The 6,000-nt window shown below is 39.6% G+C and overlaps 1 pseudogene; it reads left to right on the top strand.

Moving 5' to 3' along the window:
* The window catches only part of LOC128909850 (glutamate carboxypeptidase 2-like), a 29,602-nt pseudogene extending 26,442 nt beyond the window's left edge, over positions 1-3,160 (top strand).
* The last annotated feature ends 2,840 nt before the right edge of the window (positions 3,161-6,000 follow it).

Genomic DNA, 6,000 nt, shown 5'->3' on the forward strand with positions numbered 1-6,000 from the left:
TGCTTTGTTAAATGATTTCTTCAGAATTTGAAGTTAAATGCTTCCTTCCTGCTCCCTCCAGATGCTCTGCTTTCAGCTGTGAAGAATTTTACAGAAGTTGCTGCTAGCTTTCATGAGAGACTGCAACAAATAGATATCAATAAGTAAGTTTGACTCTTTTTCATCTTCCAGTAAAATACTCCCTGTAGTCTCCTGGGCTCAGAGGGCATAGTCTTCCCTTGCATTTCATCCCCGGAATAACCTTGGTGACAAATGACTGTCAGTCATTTGTTTCATAGGTCCTTACGGGTTCTTGTCTTTAAGGATCTGGTTCCTCTAGGAAACAAGGTATAGAAATGTTGAATTAGTGGACATCAGAGACACTGCAGGGCCTGGGAATCTAGCCATGTTAGCTTTGAAAAGTGTCCAAGGTATTTAGTGTCGATTCTTGACGGGTTTTGGTTGAGGAGCAGTGCCAGGATGGTACAGGCATGTGCCTAGAATGCTGGTTAGCATGAGCAGAGCCAGCTCAGGTGTGTAACTCCTTCCAAGTAGAGACACATCCTAGGATTTTGTCACTGGATTATCATTAAAGAACAAATGTTGACTTGTGGTCTTTGTTTGCCAACGCTCTAGTTTTCAAGATAAACGTAATACTTAACGAAAAAAAACCCAATACACCAATCAAGTACCATGATTGTTGTTGTGGCAAGCTTTTTGATGAGCTTTCCCAAAAATTCTGTGCACCACCTATGCCAAAAGGTCTAATTCGCACTTGACTTAATTGTTAATTTATTCTTTGTAGGCCATGCCCAGAATGAGAAATTAAATCTCCTTTTATATATGCATATGTGTATGTTACATTTCTTGGGAAGAATATAATTTAGCCATATGCTTACCCTTATGGAAGACTAAGTGAGAATAAAAGCCATCTTTAAAATGGCAGCAAGTTTCAAGATAAATGAGTTCACAAAAATTTCTTCTGTAAAATATGACATTTATGACATATGACACGTATGTGACATTTTCGAAATGGTTTCATTGATGGATGGCCTAAATCTAAGCTTTAATTCAACGAACCAGTTTCAGTTTCCATTTACACCAATGTAAACGTGAAAAAGGTTCCTCGACGGTAGTTACTGCAGACTTACAGCGATATAAATTTTACCATTTTTTCTTACTGAGTGCCTTTGAAGTGCTACAATAAGTTCCTTTGGATGTAAACTACCAAACCCACGTATATTCAGTATAATCTTCTTCACAGTTCTTGTATTTGTTAAGCATCAGTAGTATGTTCAGAGCTACCCAAAGCACACAGACACAGATGGTTTCTGCTCTAGGGAATTTACAATCTTCCATCAGAAAAACACAATTCTTGGATGATTCAAAAGATGATTCTGACATCACAAGGTTCCTGTTTCTCAGATGTTGTGGTTTTACATAAAAATAAATGATTTTATTGAAGTAATTTGCAGCTGGTTGGCTTTGTGGAAAATAGGTTCTTTAGAAAACTGCGGTACAAAAGAAGAGAATGGTCTGCCTAAGCATCCTAATGAAAACGAGATAAAGGAATAAGGTGCACCATGAGAGAAAACGCCTGAAAGTCTCTCTTCTTTGACACTATTCCTTGGCCTTTAAAAACAGCTTTAAGAGACTTTCAGACTGTCTCACAGTACAGAACAGCATAATTCTGTTATGCTGTTATGCAGGTTATCTGACTTGGGCTGTCTCGTGGCCTACACTTTAAGTTCAACACCTTGGACCTACTGTCCTTCACAAATCCAGACCTGTGTATATCGGGGCACGGGGTGAGAGTGGGCCAAACACTTGTAGCTAACATATTCCTCCGTTTTCTTTTTGTCCTATTTGCTGTCAGATCACTAAATGATCAGTCACGTTTCTAGAAAGGGCTTTTGTCGATCCTCTTGGATTACCTGGCAGGCCATTCTATAGGTAAGAAAGGCTTGTTTTTCACTTTCTGCCTTGAGTACCGTACAAGAATTCCTTTAAGATTTACAGGTCTCTAAATGGAATTGTAATGATTTTATTTGACGTGGTAAAAGTAGATTAAACAGGACAAATAAGACTGAAAAGGGAAGACAACATTAGGGAAAACTTCAGTGAGGTACACTATGCAGAATGAGGAAAAGTCTTGTTGGAAGCCTATTGGGATCAGTAAACCTATTCGCACTGATTTCTGTGGGCTTCTAGACGGATCTAAAAGTTTCGCCCTGGACACAGTGCAAGTCATTTCAGTGGTAAAGGATCTTTAGGAAGTTACTACGGTTTGAAAATGAAATAGGGTATAATTGAAGTATCTCCAATTTGATCGATTATAGCAGAACAGTCATGCTAGCAAATACAGTGTAGAGGGCAGCACTTTCACAGCGGTGAAGCGAATTCGGTACTTCTCTCATCCAGTTCAAGAAGTAAATAATGTTTGAGAGGCAGAACAGTCAAGCCACGTCTAGCTTTTTGGTCCTTCTACCAGTCTGCATAATTCAGAACAGTAATCTTTCCACTGAAAAGTTCCCCTAAAAAATAACTGTAGAAAGAGAAATTACGATGTACGGTCCCTGTACCCCTCGTAGCTTCTGATTAAAAATCTGTTGAGAACAGTTAGAGCATCAGCTTTCCTACCTCAAAGCATGCCTGTTGGAGATTGTGTATATCTGTGAGAAAAGAAGACGGCTTTTTTTTTTATCTTTCTATTTCATATAAAATGAGAGAAAGGAAAATACATTAGTCAACTTTATCTCAAGTCTTCTGAGCTATAAAGTTCTGGAATTCACATGAAATAATTTAGCTTGTATTATTTTCTTGCTTCATAGATTGTAGGTACTCTTGCTACAATAATCTTATTTATTTACATCTTCAGTGTCAAGAATTTAACAGATGATACAGAAACAGATTAGTTTTATTCAGAAAATAATAGGTTTTATTTTCCTAAAGCAGAATATTGTTATTTTTTTTCCCTCAACTTCCCCACAGACATGTCATCTTTGCTCCAAGCAGCCGTAACAAGTATGCAGGAGAATCATTCCCAGGGATCTGTGATGCCATGTTTGACATTAAAAACAAAGCTGACCAACGTGAAGCCTGGGAAGAAGTCAAGAGGCAGATTTCCATCGCAGCCTTCACTGTACAGGCAGCAGCAGAAACCCTAAAAGAAGTAGCATAAATACCAACAACATAATCATCAACGAGGACTACGTACGGCGGTTCGCAGAAGCCTTGAAAATGGAGCATTTAAAAACACTACGCAGGTTGTTACAAAGAACACAAAATCCAAAAAATCTTTTTCTTTGCAAACAATCTGCCCAAGGGGTATGCGTTTGGCAATGTTAACACGGTAATGTACTCCATTCAGAGGGATCAGGCTTCGGATAACTTCTGAAGTGAGAGTGCAAAAGTTTCATGTTTTCTCTCAGCTTCATATTTTAAGAATTGCTAACTACTGGATTTCTTTTCAGAATTTTTCTAGCTCAATTATTATGGCACTACTCATAGTGCATGAGGAAACTAGAAGTCATTTCACGTTTCTATCAGTTTCTAATTTTGTTGTTGACTTTTTGTTATTTACCTTGGAGTTGTGTAATTATAGATAGCCCGTTCAGCTCTCCTTTTACGCAAAGAATCACGTATGAAGATGGGAAAACTGTCACATTCTGTATGAGAGATGTATAATGATCGTAACAAGTTTTGGGCAGCCAGCCCAGAATACTCATCCATGACATTCTTCTCTTCACATGCTGAGTCTTGCAGCTGTTTGCAAATAAAATTAAGCAAGACGCCTTCTAGTCACGGGGGTAAAAACAAGGCGATACATCTTGTCAGACGTATAATCATCTCACAAATCATGTCTTTCGAGATGAAGACCTGCGTTTATTCTTTTACCCAAAATCTACCCTTGTTATACCTTGTCCATATGAAGCTATTTTTAATACGAAGACAATGAGAAGAAAAGAAAATTCGTCATGTCCTTAGTTTGAAAGGATACCAAATTATTACCATCTTAGTAGGGTCTATATTTCTGATGTGGGTGTGCAGCTTACTCTTACGACAGTCTGCTCAAAAGACTGCAATGGGACAACCGAGGTCAGACAGAGAAGAATCAAAAAATCAGATCTCTTCATCTGCCACTAGAGGATTCCTAACCTCTTGCACAGCAAATATTTTGGGTAATTTGAGTCTGTCATTTCAACTGAGGCCTCCACCATGTCTTAGAAGACCATCCCATGATCTGATGGATTTCAATGTCATGGTAGATTCTTTTCTTTTCCATAAAACCTCATTTGTTCATAAATATTTATACTCTTCACATTAAAACCCTTTAGGCAAGTTACTAATTAAGTCATTATTTTACTTAACTGTTGATCATTCTCATAAAATAAGCCAGTTTTCTAGATAATGGGAAGTGCTCTTACACCCACACTTATTGCTCAGTTATTTTCACATTTTTGTGAAAGCGATTGGAGTAAAACCATGGAGACATGTCTTCACCCAAATGTAGTTGTGCTGGTGGGAGACATTGCCATTGTCTCTGGCTGCTCCACTGCTCCTTTTGCCAATGGAGAATCCGCCTCTGAAAAAATTGGTCGGGTTAGTTTAGATCATAGGTTTAGATCATCAGCTAACCTAGAGGATTTTGTCTGCAGCAATCAAAGGAATGATAACACAAATCTGCCCTGCAGAGGGGGGCAGCGGTAAACAGCTTCTGTTGACCAGGTGGATACAAAAAGAATATTTTTCTATTGCTGATGAGGAAGTATCCAGAACTGAAGCACCAATCTGCAAAAGTGTTGAGATCTTTCCCTAAATGACGTGTAAGCATCCTCAGCAACTTTTTCTCTCAGCCCAGAAGACATAATTTTTTACTCTTTGGCCTAACCATAGCATTGTTTCCTTTAAGTTTATTTAGGGCCCTTTTTTGGCAATAGCTGGCAGATAATGCACAATGTCAGGATCCAGCATCTTACAAAATGTAGAGAGGGTTACATTCTTAAACCACAGCAACACCCATTTGAAAAAAAAATCAGTGGGCTGTCCCCTAACCACTGCAGGGAATAGCGTATAGGGACAGAAGTTCTCTCTCTCCTATCGAGTCTGTTCTCCTGTGCACAAAAAATTCAAGGCTAACTGGTCCAGAGAGAGGAAGCACCCATAAGATTGGCTGTAACACCATGGTTTACGTGATGTTTTGGTAAGGTGGGATTCAAATTGTCCGGTGACTTTTCCCAGATTTGGGTCTGCGTTTCGACCCATCTTTGTTCAGTGCAAACCACAATCTGTAGCAGTTGGATTTTAAAAGCAAATGGAGCTTTGTTTAGTATTTTGAGAGAAGAAGATCCTCAGATGGACTCAGGCCAGCTCTTTCCCCAAGCCCTAATCCAGTCATGCAGCCCCAACTGAGCTGCAGCTCGTGCCTGTCCAACAGCTTCTTCAAGAGCTGATAAGACATCTTTGTGTCTTTGTCAGGGACTTGCCGAGAGAAAGACAGACAGCAGGTGACAACAACGACAGCACGATAGGTATTCCCCCGTAAGCTGTCTGCTCTTGTTAGTGTATACCTCAGCCTCCTTCGCTTCTGTGAGGAAGGAAGCACAGGTGTCTAGTTCTGCAAGCTCGAAGTTAGACACGGCAGCATCTAGCGTTTAGACGCATTGTGGCTCATTAAGAAGTTCTTCAGCAGTTTTTAAATTTGAAATAAAGATGCTCTTGAAGCATCAATAACTTCTATGAAATTTCTGATGAGAACATTCTTCTCCCTAAATCATTTCTTATAGCCAGACTTCTATGGAGTCTAGATATAGCCGCTGCAGCCTTCAGTTCCTCAAATTCCAGGCAGGAGTGGCTGGCGTCACTCCTGGACAGCAAAGGGCAAAGCCTGTGTAGCTGATTTCTGAAGCTACACGATTTGTACTCAGCTGCCCAAGCCATATGTCAAAATACCTGCACGGATGCTTATGCAACGGCCCATTTCCTATATGTGTCACTAGGATTATGAGTTCTAAACAAAAA

This window comes from Rissa tridactyla, chromosome 1 (assembly GCF_028500815.1).
Source record: "Rissa tridactyla isolate bRisTri1 chromosome 1, bRisTri1.patW.cur.20221130, whole genome shotgun sequence".
NCBI classification, from domain to species: Eukaryota; Metazoa; Chordata; class Aves; order Charadriiformes; family Laridae; genus Rissa; species Rissa tridactyla.